This window comes from Ursus americanus, chromosome 28 (genome assembly GCF_024610735.1).
Source record: "Ursus americanus isolate L20-20 chromosome 28, mUrsAme1.1.p, whole genome shotgun sequence".
Classification (NCBI taxonomy): Eukaryota; Metazoa; Chordata; class Mammalia; order Carnivora; family Ursidae; genus Ursus; species Ursus americanus.
In genome coordinates this window covers 25718029-25736981 of record NC_142154.1, presented here as the reverse complement: position 1 = coordinate 25736981, position 18953 = coordinate 25718029, and the positions used below count along the sequence as shown (strand labels likewise).

At 43.7% G+C, this 18953-nt stretch overlaps 1 protein-coding gene across 5 annotated transcripts in view; it reads left to right on the top strand.

Annotated features, from left to right (window-relative positions):
• Positions 1 to 1572: 1572 nt before the first annotated feature.
• The window catches only part of OCA2 (OCA2 melanosomal transmembrane protein), a 467353-nt gene continuing 449972 nt past the window's right edge, over positions 1573 to 18953 (top strand). For 3 of the 5 annotated variants that reach the window (XM_087856735.1, XM_045795322.2, XM_045795324.2), the window contains exon 1: positions 1573 to 1765. The gene's annotated coding sequence lies outside the window, so the exon portion shown is untranslated. The remainder of the gene's footprint in view (positions 1766 to 18953) is intronic. The other 2 variants (XM_045795323.2, XM_045795325.2) reach the window with 1 other exon arrangement.

Below are 18953 nucleotides of genomic sequence, written 5' to 3'. Positions count from 1 at the left end.
TCTGGACCTGTCAGCCTGCACACCAAGGCTCCCCAGGTGTGGATACTATTCTGTAAGGATGGCAGTAACCATTTAGGGTGCCTGCACATTCATACTCTGGGCCCCTGTGACACTTTCTATCCTGTATTGGTCTTTCTTGAGGTGTTGGAAGAGGACGCTCAGGCTCAGGGATGAGTGTGGATGTGTCAGCATTTCTGCTGTGGTCACAGGCTCCACGGTGCCCTGCCCCACGTGAATGGAGTCACCAGGCACAGCACATGTGAGCTGTGTCCACACACGATGTGCCCAGTAATCTGACATGGGGTGTCTGAAGTGCCACACTGGACCTTATCTCAGACAACTTGGCTACTCTAGTGGTTGTGGCCAGCCCTGGGATTGCAGTGTGGCAATGCCCACTGTGCTGTAGGAGGCCCAGAGACCCCTTGGATCCTTGGACCTGCTCCTGGGTAACCTGACCACACCCTGTCCTTTGCAATGTGCTTGTTACCAAGTCTATGCCTCCCAAAAACCTAGCATAGCTGGACTCCATAAAGAAACAATTCTCCCAGAGAGGTTTATAGAGACATTTCCCAGAAGGAGAACTTTTGGGGTTTGTCTGTTACATGGTAGAAGACCTAGGAGCCTCTGAATTCCTGCCAATCCTTGGGCAGTGACTGGGGGGCTAAGGCTCCACTTGAGCTGCCAGGCCCGTTGCAGACCTAGCTGTCTGTGTAACGTATATGTTTGTGTGTACCTCTGTGTGTCTTGTGTGTGTCTGTGCATGTATGTTGGTATGTGTGTATTTATGTGTCTTTGTGCCTGTTTATATTTCTGTGTGTGTCCCTGTTTCTGTGTGTGGTTAATATGTCTGTGTATAGTGTATGCTTGTGGTATGTGTGTGTCTCTGTGTATGTGTCTGTGCAGTGTCTGTTCTGTGTCTATATGTGTGTCTGTATTTCCTTGTGCGTGTATGCTATTTATGTCTATGTGTGTGTAGTGTCTGTGTGGTGTGCATGTCTGTGTGTGTACTTAACTGTATCTGTGTTTAGTTTGTGTGCCTGTGTGTCTCTGTGTCTGATGTGTCTATGCGTGTGTTTGTGTGTCTCCGTGTTTACGTCTCTTTGTGTGTGTTGTACGAGAGAAAGAGTGAGCTTTCCACAAATGTAACATTGGCCACAGCCCTAGGCCGGAGAGGGAACAGGCAATGAGAAAATAAGAGGAATGCTGGTCAGGCTTATTAGCAATAGCTGAGAACTCTTTAAATGCAGAAGAGAAAAAAGTAGGCAGAATAGTCACTCAGTTGACGTTTTCCTCATTCCTGCTCATAGGGAAAAACCTGTCACAGGCGCTTGGCTATCTTCTATAAACTAGACCCTGTAATGGACACAGCGAGCAGACACTATCAGCTTTCAGAGGGTCTGGCCTTTTACCAAGAGCCCTTTGTCTCCATTTCCTGAGTCTCCTGTAGCTCTTGGGGTGAGGGAGCCCCCATCTCCCAGTCCTGCGGGCTGCCCTGGGTGGGGGGGAGGGGTTGCTCGCGGTGACGTCTGTGGGCGTGGTCAGGCCGGGAGGCGAGGAGCGGGGCTCGCCCCGCCCACGTCCAGCGCCTGCAGAGAGTTTTTCATTCTCGGAGCATTGCTCTTTGCTCTCGAGCATTGCTCTCCACTCAGCGTTCCGAAGCTATCAGTTTGGACTTTACAACTTCACTTTTGTTGAGAAAGATCAAGTCTTCAGGCCAGTGGGGAGAGAGGAGGTGAGGAACCAACCTGTCTGTTCTGGGGAGCAGGTAGGGTTTTAATAATCCCGTGTTCAGTTGTTACTTTATGGAGCAAGGAAAGTTCGTCTGTGGGGAAATGAGTAGTTGGTATGAGCACGGGGCGCTCACTCCCAAGCATTTTCTGGATTTGATGGGAGCAGCTCACGAAGAGGCAGGTTCCCAGGACAAACCGGGTGGGCCATGGGGATATTGGGTGGAGTTTGGACGTATTCAGCCAGCGAATGTTCTGCTTGAACTGCAGGGCGGCATCTGCTCCCACCGCTGGCTTCACACACACGTGAGCGCTAGTCAGGCGTTTCTGTGCAATGGAATGCACCAGGGGGGAACATTAAATCCCCCAGAGCCTCTTTTTTTCACTGCGGCCACACACAGCGGAGTAAATGGATTTAATGTTGCTAGTTCCTTCCAAGGATATGGATATTAAGCACAAGCTTCCCTGTGTGTGGACATTTTTGTGTTTACAGACCCAGATCTGGGCCAGGGGTTCAGCAGGTGCCTGGCATTCCACCACACAGGACTGCTTGTGAAGTCCCCAGGTGACCCCCCAGGCACTGACTTAGGGATGTGACAACTCCACAATGTGCAGTGATCGTGAGGAAAAGCAAACAGGAGGCTGTTACAGTTGTGGGCAGTTGTTATCTCCTGAATACAAGGCAGTCCACTGTAACCTAAACCGCCTAGGATCTCCCATTCCTGAGGTTTGCTTATAGGGGTGGCATGGGGTCTGTGTCCAGGCTCCTGGGGCAGGACTTGTGGGCTGGGAGCTTGAATGCTCCTGGTGATACCAACTCTCATAATTGCTAATGAGGATTAAATCTCATTAAAAACAGCAGGTGAAAGCTCTAGATAAACTGTAAAGTACTGCACAAAAACTGCTTGTTATGCAATTTAATTTAAAAACTTTTGAGTACAGTTCACACCAGATGTAAAGTGGAAGTGATTTAGGAACATAAATTTTATTATACTGATGAAAAGCAAATACTGATACTGGTTTTGTTCTTTGAGAAGTTCATGACCTCTTTGAAGTTAGCTGAGGTCTGAGGAACATCAGGAATTATGGAGGAAAGGAGAGCCCTGGCTGGAGATTGCAGCGGTGCCTACGCCTGGGACACCTGGGAAGGGTTCTATGCCAGAGGACATATGATCTGATGTGTATTTTGGAAAGACCACTGGATTGGGTGGTAGCTAGCTGAGTCCTGCCCACTGAGAGAGGGTGCAGCCAGGGTCCAGGGGCACGTCATAGGTAAAGGGTCTGCAGGGTGAGGACAGCCCTCAGGCTCCGGGTTTGTGAGCACTTTTGAGACACCAGGGGAGACAAGAAGGCAGCTGCACATAGTGACCTAGCTGCAGAGGGGAGCTTGGGGACATCACCTGTCCACCAGAGAGATCTAAGCCTCTTGGGAAAGGGAAGAGGAGTAGAGCCTTTTAACTCCAGGGTGTGGGGGAGAGGGTGGGGTTGGGGGGAGGGTTGGGGTGCTGTGGGGAGAGGTTGGGCCTGCAGTGGAGACATGTAAGGCCAGAGAAAGGGAAGGATAACGTAGTGGCTCAGAGGAGGTGGCCTGCAGAGGACGGGTGAGCGGTTGTGCGGCTCCACAAGTTCTCCCTCTTCCCTGTGTATTGGAGGTAGAAGAGCCCCCACAGACCAGGTCTCTCTGCTTAGCTCCTGTGGGCGGCTGCACCACCTTGCCGAGGCACTTTTACTGTGCGTCCTGGGATGCCCCCTGACGCACCCTTGGGGAGCGGGTTCTTCCACACAGTCGCCCACGCACTGGGCACTGGTGCTGCCTGAGTGACCCAGTCCTGCACGCGGTGGGGCCCGACTTCTCCGGCCACTCGGTGGTGCCGCACTGCTGTGGTTTCGGTGCCCCAGCCGGATGTGCCCTGCGAAGCAGGAGGCACGCTCCATGGGAGACGGTAGTGAGGACTCGCCCCAGGGCAAGTCTGTTTTTTGAGGGGCAAAGGACGGTTTCAAACTGGTTTGCAGGTTGGACGAAAGTCAACAACACAGCAACACAGGAATAAGGGGAGCAGCCTGAAGTGCAGGTAGAAGAGACGGCCTTTCCCTCCAATGGGGGCTGGCGGCAGGGCCTGGCGCAAGGCGGGGGCAGTCGTGGGCGGCCCACTTCCAGACTGCAGCAGGGTGGCACTGCCCCTGGAGGCCTCGTGGGCGTGCTTTTGAGCACAACCCACTTGTTACCTTCCCTGGGCGCAGCACAGGAAGGGCAACTCTCGTCACAGGCTAGGAGACTATTTAAAAGGAGAGCATAAATGGGCAAACAATGCTAGAAGCTTCTACCCAAGTTCACATGTTGCAAATCCCGTCTGAAGGGATACAGGGTCAGAGTGTGCGCTGGCCTGGTGTGGGGCAGTGTGCTACTCACTGCAGAGACACATGAGCCTTTTCGCGGGGCGAGCTGAGAAGGAGGCTAACCCCGGGGCCACCCGCTAGGGGCTGTGCCTGCTCCTTTTCCGACTTCATCTACTAGAAAAAGTGCAGTGAACTCAGACACCTCTGACGAGCCACGCCCCCACAGACGGCCACGCCCCTGCAGACACAGACCCTACTGCAGGAGCACCCAGCTCCCAGAGCCAAGACCCTGCAGAGGCAGCCACACCCCTGGAGGCACCGCCCCCTGAACAGCTCTGAACTGACTGTGAAGCTTTGGATGTGGGTAGTGCTTAACGTGGAAAGGAACATTGGATGACTGGAGTGTTTTCTTAGGACCTTAGACTATCCACAAGAGGAAACCATTAGCTGCGGAATGATTTCTTGTTAAGAGTCTCACAGCAGCCAATATACATTTTTTCTTCTTCTCTTTTCATTATTGTATAATGTCAAGTGATTAAAGAACCTGAAGGAAAGCGTCCTTAAAATTTATGAAGGTACCGTATTCCAAATTGGCATGCCTGTGCAGGGAACGGTACCGAATCCTCAGGACAGGAGGCATTGCAGTGTGCCGAAAAGACAGTTGTTTAGGTGCAGCTTGCTGGACTGAGGGGCACCGAGAGCAGGTTCCTGGGACCCCTGTCGTACTCATGCTTCCTGTCCCTCATGCCTCCAGCCCATTTGCACCAAACCTGAGCTCTGCTCCATAATGTCAGCAAACTCTAGCTGCCTGCAAAACCCCAGCCAAGTTCTGCTGTCAAGAGCTATCAGAAGGGGCTGAGGGTGCCCAAGCTTGGCTGTACCATCTGGGAACACAGCTCACAGATCTCCCCCCTTTGTTACATCCCCTCAATTGTCTAGTCATACCCTCAGGTCAGAGCAACTAACAACAACTGCTGGACCACGTTGAGAAGGGCCCAAAGGCAGAATTCCATTCCCTCCTCAGTAGGGGCAGATGTTGGAGCCTGTTCCCCTTGTGCACTGAGTCCTGGCCTCTGGCCACCCTTGAACCCAGACCTCTCCTCCCAATGAGCTCCTCCCCGTGCTGTGGGCACATTTGCAGGAGGAGCAGCAAGGCGAAACAGCATGACTGACGCAGGGTTGGTGAGCTTCAGCTATGCCTCCAGGGAAGGCATGGGTAGGGTGTCAAGTCTGTGGCAGGACAGACCAAGCCCTTGGCAGGAGGGGCCTAGGTAGGTCTTGTAGGACCTGGAGGGATGGGAAAGTGCTGCTACAAGACTGCTGGGGAAGGAAGCAGAGCCAGAGGACAGACACATTCAGGACCAGGTGGGAAGACAGGAGTATTCCACGGGGTTTGAAATGTCAGCCATAATATCTATATTTTTCTAAACATTGGTGGCAATTTGGTCCTTTTGGTATGAATCTTTCTCAGAAGGAAAGGCCTGGGCTCAGACATGGAGGAGGCTGGGCTGGCAGAGGGGCCCTGCCCTTGTGTTACCACTCAGACCTCACATAGTGGCTCTCCCACCTCTGTCCCTGCTTAGGACACAACTGCATCCAGGGTCTCAGGGGGTGCAGCTCCTCTGCTGACTGCATCTGTCCCAGTCTGAGCTCAGCCCAATGCTCAGGGCAGGCTCTGTGGAATCTTTAGGGGTGAGCCCCAGGCATCTCTCTGCAAGTCAGACATATTGGGCTCAGTGGGGAGAGGCCAGGCTGAGACTGTGGGTCCCAGAAAAGTACAGCCACAGAGTGGGGTGCTGGGGGTGTTCCCAGAGGTTAGTCCATGGGCTACAATGTTGGGAGAGTCTTCCCAGAGGATGGGCTGTGGCCTGGGATACTCGGGGGGGGGGGCATTTCTAGAGGATGGGTTGGGGTCCTCAGAGGACAGATTGTGGGCTGGAGTGTTGGAAGGTGTTCTGAGAGAGTGGTCCATGGGCTGGGGTGTTGGGGTTCCCCCAGAGGACAGACTGTGGGACTGGAGTGTTCCAGCCACCTGCGGGAAAATTAATGATGAGGTGCAAGCAGCAGGATTTGAGATATGCTTAGAAGAAATGGATCAGAAAGGTAAGAGAAAAAGACCTCTGGGTGAGCAGAGCCCTTTGTGACCCTGAGAAGGTGGCCGGGGAACTGGCTGAACAAGAGCAGAGGACTGGGCAGTGCTGAGCCAGGGCACAGAGTTCACCATGGGTGGAAGACTCAGCTCAGAGCTAGCTGGGTCAAAAGATAGACATCTTCAGAGAGTGGCCAGTATTTAAAGCGTAGACTGAGATCTTCCAGGGAGGGTGGGTCTAGGGTAGAGGCTGGGAAGAGTGGAAGGAGCCAGCAAAGGAGAATGAGGAAGAGCTAGAGCCTCAGTGAGCCCTGAGACTTAAAGAGAAGGCTGTGCAGGGAAGGCTGCTGAGAACCCGAGAAAGGGCCAGAGCTTCTATGTTATCAGAGGTGGCCCTGACTAGATTGTTTCCCATCAGGTTGAGGGGACATGAGGTTGGTTGAAGCGGGTTCAAGAAAGAAAGAAAGGGGAAGTGAATACAGTGTTTTTGAGAAGTTGTGCTATAAAGGGCAGGAGAAAAATTGGGTAGTGGCTGGAAAACTCTGTGAAGAAAGATTAAATTTTTTATTCTGAGGTAGATTTACATGTTTCTTTTACCCAGTTGCCTCCAATGGTAACATCTTGCAAAATTATGGTACAATATCACAACCAGGATATTCATATCGACACAGTCAAGATAGAATTTCCATCACTGCAAGGACCCCCCTCATGTAGCCCTTTTGCAGCCACACCCACAGCCCTTCTGCCTGCACCACCTGCTTCACCCCGAGCAACCGCTAATCTGTTCTCCATCTCTGTAACTTTGTTATTTCAAAAATGCTGTGCATAGGGAATCATACAGGGTATAACCTTTTGGGTTTTGCCTTTTTTTTTTTTCCCCACGGTGCTTTCACTCTGTAGATCCATGCAAGTTGTTGCACATATCACTAGTTGTGCCTTTCTAAGGGTAAGGAGGATTCCATGGTATAGATGTACTATAGTTCGGCTAACCACTCATCCATTGACAAACTTTTCCAGTTTTGGACGATTATGGATAGAGCTGCTGAGAACATTCATGTACAGGTTTTTGTGTGAACATATGTTTCATTTATCTGCTGGGATAAATGTCCAGGAGGACAATTGCTAGGTTAATTGCTAGGTTGTATGGTTACGTTTTAAGAAACTGTCAAACTGCTTTCTAGAAGGTCTATACTGTGTTATATTCCCACTAGCACTGTGTGAGAGGTCCAGTCTCTACATCCTCTGTCAGCATTTGCTGTTGTCTCTATTTTTTTCATTTTAGCTGTTCTCAATAAGTGTGTAGTGATATGTCATTATAGTTTTAATTTGCATTTCCCTAATGGCTAATGATGTTGAACATTTTCTCATGTGGTCATTTACTATCTGTATATCCTCCTAAGTGAAGTGATTCTTCTTGTCTTTGCACTTTTTCTCATTTGGTATTTGTTTAATTTTTCAATTTTTCTTACTGTTGAGTTTTGAGAATTCTTTATTATTATTATTATTATTATTATTATTATTAGAAATATATTTTTAAAATTTCAGTATAGTTAACATACGGTGTTATATTAGTTTCATTTGTACAATGTAGTGATTCAACAATTCCACACATCATCCTGTGCTCATCATGACAAGTGTACTCCGTAATCCCCATCATCTATTTCACCCACCCCCTCAATCCTCTCCCCTCTGGTAACCATCAGTTTGTCTCAATAGTTAAGAGTCTTTTTCTTGGCTTGTCTATGTCTCTTCTTTCTCTCTCTCCCTCTCTCTTTTCCCCCCTTTGTTCATTTGTTTTGTTTCTTAAATTCCACATATGAGTGAAATTACATGGTATTTATCTTTCTCTGACTGACTTATTTCATTTAGCATATACTCTCTAGCTGCATCCATGTTGTTGCAAATGGCAAGATTTCTTTCTTTTTTATGGCTGAATAATATTACATTGTATATATACTACTTTTTTATCCATTCGTCTATAGATGGACACTTGGGCTGCTTTCATAATTTGTCTATTTTAAATAATGTTGCTATAAACACTGGGGGTGTGTGTATCCCTTTGAATTAGTGTTTTTGTATTTTTTTGGTAAATAACTAGTAATGTGATCACTGAATCATAGGGTAGTTCTATTTTTAACTTTTTGAGGAAACTCCATACTGTTTTCCTGAGTGGTTGCACCAGTTTACATTCCCACCAACAGTGCCGAAAGGTTCCCCTTTGTCTACAGCATCACCAACACTTGTGGTTTCTTGTGTTGTTGATTTAGCCATTCTGACAGATGTGAGGTGATATCTCATTGTAGTTTTGATTTTTATTTCTCTAATGATGAGTAATGTTGGACATCTTTCATATGTCTGTTAGCTGTCTGGATGTCTTCTTTGAAAAAGAAAGATATTTACAAGGATATTTACAAATATCTTCTCCCATTCTCTAGGTTGCCTTTTAGTTTTGTTGATTGTTTCCTTTGCTGGGCAAAAGGTTTTATTTTTATGTAGTCCTGATAGTTTATTTTTACTTTTATTTCCTTTGCCTCAAGAGATATATCTAGAAAAATGTTCCTTTAGCTGATGTCAGAGACATTACTGCCTGCGTTCTCTTGTGGGATTTTTATGGTTTTAGGTCTCAAATGTAGGTCTTTAATCCATTTTGAATTTGTTCTGTGTATGGCATAAAGAAGTCATCTAGTTTCATTCTTCTGCATGTAGCTGACCAGTTTTCCCAACACCATTTGTTGAAGAAACTGTCTTTTCCCCATTACATATTATTTCTTGCTTTGTTGAAGATTAATTGGCCATATGATTGTGGGTTTACTTCTAGGTTGTCTATTCTGTTGCATTGATCTATGTGTCTGTTTTTGTGCCAGTACCATACTGTCTTGATGACTGCAGCTTTGTAATAGAGCTTGAAATTCAGAATCGTGATGCCTCCAGTTTCGTTTTTCTTTTTCAGAAAATCTTTGGGTATTGAGGGTCTTTTGTGGTTCTGTACAAATTTTAGGATTGTTTGTTCTAGCTCTGTGAAAAATGCTGATGGTATTTTGATAGGGATTGCATTAAATCTGTGGATTGCTTTGGGTAGTATAGAAATTTTTAACAATGTTTGTTCTCCCAATCCATGAGCATGGAATGTTTTTCCATGTTTTTGTGTCCTCTTCAGTTTCATTCATAAGCATTCTGTAGTTTTCAGAATACAAATCTTTTACCTCTTTAGTTAGGTTTATTCCTAGGTATCTTATGGTTTTTGGTGCAATTGCAAATGAGATCAATTCTTTGATTTCTTTTTCTGCTGTTTTCATTATTGGTGTATAGAAATGCAACAGATTTCTGCACATTGATTTATATCCTGCAACTTTGCTGAATTCATGTATGAGTTCTAGCACTTTTTTTTTTTTTTTTTTGGTGGAGTCTTTTGGGTTTTCTACATAGAATATCATGTCGTCTGCAAATAGTGAAAGTTTGACTTCTTCCTTGCCAATTTGGATGCTTTTGATTTCTTTTTGTTATCTGGTTGCTGAGGCTAAGACTTCCAGTACTATGCTAAATAGTAACGGTGAGAGTGTACACCCTTGTCTTGCTCATGACTGTTGGGGAAAGGCTCTCAGTTTTTCCCCATTGAGGATAACATAGATGTGGGTTTTTGTATATGGCCTTTATCATGTTGAGGTATGTTCCCTCTATCCCTACTTTGTTGAGGGTTTTAATCAAGAAAGGATGCTGTATTTTGTCAAATGCTTTTTCTGCATCTATTGGCAGGATCATATGGTTCTTATTCTTTCTCTTATTAATGTGGTGTGTCACATTGGTTGATTTGCAAATGTTGAACCACCCCAGGATCCCAGAAATAAATTCCACTTGATCATGGTGAATAATTCTTTTAATGTACTGTTGAATTCTTGGGGCACCTAGGTGGCTCAGTTTGTTAAACATCTGCCTTTGGTTCAGGTCATGATTGTGGAGTCCTGGAATCAAGCCCTGGCTCCCTGTTCAGCAGGGAGTCTGCTTCTCCCTCTGCCCCACCCCCTGCTTGTGCTGTCTCTCTCAAATCAATCAATCAATCATCAATCAATCAAATCTTTTAAAAATGTACTGTTGAATTCGATTTGCTAATATTTTATTGAGAATTTTTGCATCCATGTTCATCAGAGACATTGGCCTGTAATTCTCCTTTTTAGTGGGGTCTTTGTCTGGTTTTGGAATCAAGTTAATGCTGGCTTTGTAGAATGAGTTTGGAAGTTTTCCTTCCATTTCTATTTTTTGGAACTTTTTCAGAAGAATAGGTATTGCTTCTTTAAAGGTTTGGTAGAATTCTTCTGGAAAACCATCCGGCCGTAGACTATTGTTTGTTGGGAGATTTTTGATTACTGATTCAATGTCTTTGCTGGTTATAGGTCTGTTCAAATTTTCTATTTATTCCTGTTTCAGTTTTGGTAGCTTGTAGGTGTCTAGGAATTTGTCCATTTCTTCCCTATTGCCCAGTTTCTTGGCATATACTTTTTCATAGTATTCTCTTAAAATTGTATTTCTGTGGTGTTGGCTGTGATCTCTTTTCTTTCATTCACGATTTTATCTATTTGGGTCCTTCCTCTTTTTTTTTTTTTCATAAGTCTGGCTAGGGGCTTCTCAATTTTATTAATTCTTTCAAAGAACCAGCTCCTGCTGATTGTTCTGTTTTTTTTTTTTTAATTTCTATATCATTGATCTGCTCTACTCTTTATATTTCCCTTCTTCTGCTGGCTTTACACTTTATTTGTTCCTTGTCTAGCTCCTTTAGGTGTGAGGTAAAGTTGTGTATTTGAGACTTTTCTTGCTTCTTGAGGTGGGCCTGTACTGCAATATACTTCCCTTTTATGACTGTCTTTGCTACATCTGAAAGGCTTGGACTGTTGTGTTTTCATTTTTATTTTCTTCCATGTATTTTTTTCATTTCTTCTTTAATTTCCTGGTTAACCCGTTCATTCTTTTTTTCCTTTTTCCTTTTTTTTCCCTCTTCTTTTACAAACCTTTGTTTGAGGGCCTGACTTTCAATAGATCACAGCATGGGAACTGCCTTGCTACATACAAAACCCGGATCCAGAAGCAGGTTGTCTACAAATGGTTTAGCACCAGGTTCCCCATGAACATGTGTTGCATGATGGGTGAGGGGGCAGCCCCCTTTCTGGCCACACCCTGTTTCCCATATTCAGCCTTTAGTAGGATCTTCTTTAACCTCCATGTATTTGTGGTCTTTCCAAATTTTTTCTTATGGTTGACTTCAAGATTTGTAGTTCTGTGGTCTGATAATATGTACAGCATGATCTCAGTCTTTTTGTATTTGTTGAGGGCTGATTTGTGACCTAGTATGTGATATATTCTGGAGAATATTCCATGTGCACTAGAAAAGAATGCGTAGGGACACATGGTTGGCTCAATTGGTTAGGACGTAGACTCTTGATTTTTGGCTCAGGTCATCATGTCAGGGTCGTGGAATGGAGCCCCATGTTGGGCTCTGCACTCAGCAGGGAGTCTGCTTGAGATTCTCTCTCTCCTACTTCATCTGCCCCTTCCCCCTACATGCTCTATCTTTCTCTAAAACGAATAAATAAACCTTAAAAAAAGGAAAAGAATGTGTATTCTGCTGCTTGAGGATGAAATGTTCTGAATATGTCTGTTAAGTCCATGTGGTTCAGTGTGTCATTTAAAGCCATTTTTTTCTTGTTGGTTTTCTGCTTAGATGATCTGTCCATTGCTGTAAGTAGGGCATTAAAGTCCCCTACTATAACTGTATTATTATCAGTGAGTTTCCTTATGTTTTTTATTTACTGATTTCATTCATTTGGGTGCTCCCACATTGGGGGAATAAATATTTACACTTGTTAGATCTTCTTGATGACCCCTTAATTATGATATAATGCCCTGTCTCATCTCTTGTTATAGTCTTTGGTTTAAAACCTTGTTTGTCTGATGTAAGTATGGCTACTCTGGATTTTTTTTAAAAATTATGTTCAGTTAGCCAACATATAGTACATCATTAGTTTTTGATGTAGTGCTCAATGATTCATTATTGCATATGTCATTCAGTGCTCATCACAACACATGCCCTCCTTAATGCCTGTCACACAATTACCACATTCCCCCAGCCCCTTACCTTTTGTAACCCTCAGTTTTTTCCCCAGAGCCCAGAGTCTCTCATGGTTTGTCTCCCTCTCTGATTTCTCCCCCTTCAGTTTTCCCTCCCTTCCCCTACGGTCCTCTGTGCTATTCCTTATGTTCCACATATGAGTGAAACCATTTGATAATTGTCTTCCTCTGCTTGACTTATTTCACTTAGCATAATCCCCTTCAGTTCCATCCATGTCAATGCAAATAGTGGGTATTCATCCTTTCTGATGGCTGAGTAATATTCCATTGTATATATGCACAACATCTTCTTTATCCATTCATGTGTTGAAGGGCATCTCGGCTCCTTCCACAGTTTGGGTATTGTGGACATTGCTGCTATGAACATTGGGGTGCATGTGCTATGAACTGCTATGAACATTGGGGTGCAAATGGCCCTTCTTTTCACTACATCTGTATCTTTGGGGTAAATACCTAGTAGTGCGATTGCTGGATCATAGAGTAGCTCTATTTTTAACATCTTGAGGAACCTCCACACAGTTTTCCAAAGTGGGTGTACCAACTTGCATTCCTACCAACAGTGTAAGAGGGTTTCCCTTTCTCCACATCCTCTCCAACATTTGTTGTTTCTTGCCTTGTCCATTTTTGCCATTCTAACTGGCGTAAGGTGGTATCTCAATGTGGTTTTGATTTGTATTTCCCTGATAGCTAATGATGTTGAACATTTTTTCAATGTCTGTTAACCATTTTTATGTCTTCTTTGGAGAACTGTCTGTTCATGTCTTCTGCCCATTTCTTGACTGAATTATTTGTTTTTTGTGTGTTGAGTTTGAGAAATTCTTTATAGATTTGGACACTACCCTTTATCTGTAATGTCATTTGCAAATATCTTCTCCCATTCCATGGGTTGCCTCTTTGTTTTGTTGACTGTTTTCTGTGCAGAAGCTTTTATCTTGATGAAGTCCCCAAAATTCATTTTTACTTTTGTTTCCCTTGCCTATAGAGATGTATTTTCAAAGAAGTTGCTGTGGCTGATGTCAAAGGGGTTACTGCCTATGTTTCCTCTACAATTTTGACAGATTCCTGTCTCACATTTAGGTCTTTCATCCATTTTGAGTTTATATTTGTGTATGGTGTAAGAGAATGGTTGAGTTTCATTCTTCTGCATGTGGCTGTCCAATTTTCTCAGCACCATTTACTGAAGAGACTGTCTTTTTTTTCCACGAGATGTTTTTTCCTGCTTTGTCGAACATTAGTTGACCATAGAGTCGAGGGTCCATTTCTGCAATCTCTATCTATTCCATTGATCTATGTGTCTGTTTTTGTGCAAATACCATGCTGTCTTGGTGATCACAGCTTTGTAATATTGCTTGAAGTCAGGCATTGTGATGCCCCCAGCTTTGTTTTTCTTTTTCAACATTCCTTTGGCAATTTGGGGTCTTTTCTGGTTCCATACAAATTTTAAGATTGTTTGCTCCAGCTCTGTGAAAAATGTCAATGCTATTTTGATAGGAATTCCATTGAAAGTGTAGATTGCTCTGGGCAGCATAGACATTTTCACCATATTTATTCTTCCAATCCATGAGCATGGAATGTTTTTCCATCTCTCTGTGTCTTCCTCAATTTCTTTCATAAGTATTCTGTAGTTTTTAGAGTATAGATCCTTCACCTCTTTGGTTAGGTTTATTCCTAGGTATCTTATGGTTTTAGGTGCTATTATAAATGGACTATATTCCTTAATTTCTCTTTCTTCAGTTGCATTGTTAGTGTATAGGAAAGCAACTGATTTGTGTGCATTGATTTTTGTATCCTGCCACATTGTTGAATTGCTGTATGAGTTCTAGTAATTTTGGGGGTGGAGTCTTTTGGGTTTTCCACATGAAGTATCATGTCATCTGCAAAGAGAGAGTTTATCTTCTCTTTGCCAAATTGATGCCTTTTCTTTCTTTTTGTTGTCTGATTGCTCTAGTACTATGTTGAACAATATGGTGAGAGTGGACATCCTTGGTGTTCCTGACCTTAAGGTCAGGTTCCTGTGGGCTTTTCATTGATGGATTTTATGAAATTGAGGAATGTACCCTCTATCCCTACACTCCAAAGAGTTTTAATCAGGAAAGGGTGGTGTATTTTGTTAAATACTTTTTTAAAAATCAATTGAGGGGATCATATGGTTCTTGTCTTTTCCTTTATTAATGTGCTTTATCACATTGACTGAATTCTGACTGTTGAGCCACACTTTCATCCCAGGAATAAATCCCACCTGGATGGGGGTGCTGAATAATCCTGGATATCCTGGTGGATAATCCTTTTAATGTACTGTTGGAGCCTATTGGCTGGGATCTTGTTGAGTATTTTGTCATCCATGTTCATCAGAGATATTGGTCTGTAATTCTCCTTTTTGATGGGGTCTTTGTCTAGTTTTGGGATCAGAGTACCGTTGGCCTCATAGAATGAGTTTGGAAGTTTTCCTTCTATTTCTGTTTTTTGAAGCAGCTTCAGTAGAATAGGCATGATTTCTTCTTTAGAAGTTTGGTGGAATTCTCCTGGGGAGCCATCTGGCCCTGGACTCTTGTTTCTTGGGAGGCTTTTGATCACTGCTTCAATCTCATTACTGGTTATTGGTCTATTCAGAAAATCTATTTCTTCCTGTTTCAGTCTTGGTAGTTTATAGGTTTCCAGGAAGGCATCCATTTCTTCCAGGTTGCTTTGTTTGTTGGGATATAATTGGTGGTAATAATTTCAAATAATTGTTTCTCTTTCCTTGGTGTTAGTTGTGATCTCTCCCCTTTCATTCATGATTTTATTAATTTGGGTCCTTTCTCTTTTCTTTTGGATAAGTTTGGCCAGAGGTTTATCAGTCTTATTAATTCTTTCAAAGAACCAGCTTTTAGTTTTGTTGATCTGTTATACTGTTTTTCTGATTTCTGTTTCATTGATCTCTGCTCTAATCTTTATTATTTCTCTTCTCCTGCTGGTTTAGGTTTTATTTGCCATTCTTTCTCCAGCTCCTTTAGGTGTAAGGTTAACTTGTGCATTTGGGATTTTTCTATTTTTTTTGTGAGGCTTGGATGGCTATGTATTTCCCCCTTAGGACCGCCTTTTCAGTATCCCATAGGTTGTGGACTGAAGTGTTTTCATTCTCATTAGTTTCCATGAATTGTTTAAGTTCTTCTTTAATTTCCTGGTTGACCCAATCATTCTTGAGCAGGATGCTCTTTAACTTCCAAATGTTTGAATTCCTTCCAAATTTCTTATGGTTGAGTTCCAGTTTCAAGGTATTGTGGTCTGAAAATCGGCAGAGAATATTCTCAGTCTTTCGGTATCAGTTGAGACCTGATTTGTGACCCAGTATTTGGTCTATTCTGGAGAAAGTTCCATGTGCACTCGAGAAGAATGAGTATTCTGTTGTTTCAGGATGGAATGTTCTGTATATATCTACGAAGTCCATCTGGTCCAACATGTCATTCAGAGCTCTTGTTTCCTTGTTTATCTTCTGCTTGGATGATCTGTCCATTACTGAGAGTGGAGTGTTGAGGTCTCCTACTATTAATGGATTATTATCAATATGATTCTTTATTTTGGTTAACAGTTGTCTTATGCAGTTGGCTGTTCCCATGTTGGGGGCATAGATATTTATAATTGTTAGATTTTCTTGTTGGATAGACCCTTTAAGTATGATATAGTGTCCCTCTACAACTCTTTCTACTGTTTTTAGTTTAAAATCTAATTTGTCTGTTATGAGGATTGCTTCCCCAGCTTTCTTTTGAGGCCCCTTAGCATGGTACATAGTTCTCCACCCCTCACTTTCAATCTGGAGGCATCTTTAGGTCTAAAATGGGTGTCTTGTCAACCACATATAGATGGGTCCTGCTTTTTTATCCAGTCTGAAACCCTGTGTCTTTTCATGGGAGCACTCAGCCCATTTACATTCAGAGTAACTATTGAAAGATATGAATGTAGTTCCACTGTATTGCCTGTAACGTCCCTGTTTCTATAGATTTTCTCTGTTTCTTTCTGGTCTATGTGACTCTTGGGGTCTCCCTTCCCTTACAAAATCCTCCTTAATATTTCTTGCATGGCTGGCTTGCTGGTCTCATGTTCTTTCAGATTCTGCCTGTCCTGAAATGTCTTTATCATCCTGTCCATCCTGAATGACAGCCTTGCTGGATAAAATGTTCTTGGCTGCATGTTCTTTTCATTTAGTACCCTGAATATGTCTTGTCAGCCCTTTCTGGCTTGCCAGGTCTCTGTGGACAGGTCTGATGTTATTCTGATGTTCCTCCATCCATATGGAAGGAACCTCCTCTCCCTGGCTATTCTTGGGATTCTTTCCTTGGCTGTAAAATTTGGAAGCTTCACTATTATAGGTTGGGGTGTTGATCCCTTTTTATTGATTTTGGTAGCAATCATCCCTGCCTCTTGGACTCGAATGCTTGTTTCTTTTCCCAGATTAGGGAAGTTCTCAGCTACGATTTGCTGAAATATACCTTCTAGCCCTCTTTGTCTCTGCACACCCTCAGGAATCCCAATAATTCTGATATTGGAACTTTTCATGGTATCATTAATCTCTCCAATCCTTTTTTCTTGTGCTACTAGTAGCCTATCTCTGTTTTCCTCAACTTCCTTCCTTTCCATCAGCTTATCTTCTAGATCACTAATTCTCTCTTCTACCTCATGTACCCTGGCTGTTAGAGTATCCAGTTTAGACTGCATCTCATTCATAGCATTTTTTAGTTCGGTCTGATTTGATCTCATTTCTGCTCTTAGAGATTCTATATTGTCACTAATGCTTTTTAAAGCTAAGCTATTGACTTTATGATTCCTATCCTGGATTCTATGTCTGACATCTTGCTTATATTCATATCCATTAGTTTGTGGGAGAGGACATTTTCTCTGGTTCTTTTCTTTATTGAGAGTTCCTCCTCCTAGTCATTCTGTTGAGGGATGGTTGAGTGAATGAGCAGAGTCCAAAATATCAACCAAGACCCAAGCAATATGCACCCTAGCAAAATCCGGCGTTGTCAGAAGCCACCACCGAAAAATAAATCCAAAATGAAACACAAGAATAAAGTTAAAAGATTAAGAAAAATTAAAAAAAGGGGAGAGGGGAAGGGGGTCTATAATCTCTCAGTGTGTAGAAAACAGGGTGTTTTAGTTATTACTGGGTGTTTTTTGGTCTGTTTGTTAGAGGACACTACTTCCCAAAATTACAAGGAAAGTAAAACTTATATAATATATATATATATATATATATATATATATATATATATATATATATATATATATATATATATATATAAAGGTAAAATTGAATAGTGAAAGAAAAACTACAATAAAGCATATATCTATAAAGAATATAAGTTTGAAAAGATACAAGTTAAAAAGCTACTATGGGGGGGAGGAGTTAAGATGGTGGAGGAGTAGGGGTCCCCTTGTTCAGCTGATCCCCTGAGTTGAGCTGGATAGGTACCAGACCATCCGGAATACCCAAGGAATCAGCCTGAGATGCAGGAAGATACACCTGAATCTCTACAAATGAACATCTCCAGCACTGAGGATTGAAGTACAAAGTGGGGAGCTGTGAATCCACGCATAGATACCAGAAGATAAACGGAAGGGGGAGGGAGCCACCGCATTCGGGCACCGGGAAGCAGTAGCCACCTGCACTAGGGAGCAGGCTGACATGCGGACCGGCACCCACGAGAGAGCAGACTGGGACCTTGAGCCGGGGAACGCACGCGACCAGTTTGAAAACCAGAGCTCCGGAGTGCACAAACCACACTGAAACGGAGCTCCGGAGTGCATGGGGGGGGGGCACGGCTGGCAGCTGGCGGTGTTAGAAACACAAAGGACAGAGACGTGCCAGCCCTGGAAGTGAGGGCTGGGATGCCAGCTGTGGGGTGCACATCCCCAGACATTGCAGGGTTTAGCAGCACCAACAGAAACAGAGTTAAAGTGGCCAGAAGACCCCAGTGGAGAGCAGTCTGTGATCCCTCTGTTCTGAGACAGAGGCTGGGATTCAGCCACTGCTGCTCTGACTCTCAGAAGAGGCACAGCAAACCGCCAGGGAAAGCCGCCAGAGAACAAAAGCCTGGAAATACCGGCTCACAGTGTGCCCATCCCCATCCCCCCTCGCAGGGGACAGGGAGACTCTACCCAAACATGGCTGGCTGAGTATCGGCGCGGCAGGCCCCTCCCCCAGAAGGCAGGCTGAAAAATCAAGAAGCCCACATCCCTATGGTCCCTATAGAACAAGTGCACACTGCCTGGGTCCTGGTCAATAATTTGGGCTCTGGACAACCCCGCAACCTCTCCTCATCAGAATGATGAGAAGGAGAAATCCCCCCCAGCATAGAAAAAACAATGAGTCTGTGGCCTCTTCCACAGAACTAATGGATATGGATATAACCAAATCATCAGAAATGGAATTCAGAGTAACAATGGTCAAGATGAAGTGTAGACTTGAAAAAAATAACAAAAATATTAACGAGAATATAGGATCTCTGAGGGTGAAAATGAGAGTGATTCTGGCAGAAATTAAAAATGCTATGAATCAAATACAGTCAAAAGTAGATGCTCTGATGGCCAGGGTGAATGAGGCAAAAGAGCAAATCAGCGAACTGGAGGATGGGTTAGTAAAAGAGAAATCTAAAACAGAAACTTGGCTCAAAAAAATCCAATCTCAAGAATGTAGGTTACGGGAG